Raw genomic sequence first — 985 nt, 5'->3', positions numbered from 1 at the left:
ATGTTTTATTTCAACCTGCCAGCAAACTGCTTCAGAGAGAGTAGAAGGTAAAAAACCCTACGAAAATATTAAAGAACTGGAAATGCATTTGAGTACTTTGGAATATGAATAAGGAAAAGTTGAAAACAATTTAACAGATAAGATGCTGCTGCTGAATGAGTACTACAAACTTTGGATAAACTCAGGAACTCTAAAATAACTGAAAACAAGAACTTAAAGAATCCCATCTTATTGTTTTAATATAAATAACATATAATGTCATATACAGGATAGAGTTCCTTTTCTTGTTTAAATAGTCTAAGCAACTTGAAATCCAGTTAGAATACCCAGTTAGCCAAATTGATTAGTAAATAGGCAAACACTGGGCTATAACTCTTTCCATTTTCTGCTGAGGAACGCTGTTAGTATTTTTTATCTGCCAGCAGCAGAATCTAGAACACCTAATTCAGGACTCAGCTCCCCCGTGTAGCACGCCACTGTTATTTCTAATCCCAATCCTTGCACAGCAAGTAGCACATCACAAAATCATTGTAACAGGAGTCCCAGGAAGTATTTCGGGTTCAAGTGTGGTCCCCGGCATTATTCACCCTGCTGGTGAAACCTTCTGGATTGCCCAGGGAGGAGAAGAGACCTAGTCCTCTCCTGACACGTGTGTTGAGTCGCTCTACAGGGATTGTAGGTCATCGGTGGTTTATTCGGGTGCCCTGTGGAGCCTCTCAAGGATTCTCTGTGAAGCCAAAGCAACTGCTGAGGCATTAGTGGTCTGATTTACAGTTTTGCCGTACCTGGTTGTTATCTTGCACCTTGACCTGGCTCAAAACTCCAGCTAGCTAAGGGAAAATCTAAACAGGAGTATCCCATTATAATATCAACATTGAAAAATAGACCATGTAGTTACAAAGGAACAAACACCCCAAATTATCTTTTTCTTTTTTTTTTTTTTTTTAATTTTAGGTATCTTCCCTTTAGCCTCCCACACCCACCC

Source organism: Eurypyga helias, unplaced genomic scaffold (genome assembly GCF_000690775.1).
Source record: "Eurypyga helias isolate BGI_N326 unplaced genomic scaffold, ASM69077v1 scaffold9926, whole genome shotgun sequence".
In the NCBI taxonomy this organism is placed as follows: domain Eukaryota; kingdom Metazoa; phylum Chordata; class Aves; order Eurypygiformes; family Eurypygidae; genus Eurypyga; species Eurypyga helias.
The sequence above is the reverse complement of the archived record's forward strand: the minus strand, read 5'-3'. Positions refer to the sequence as shown.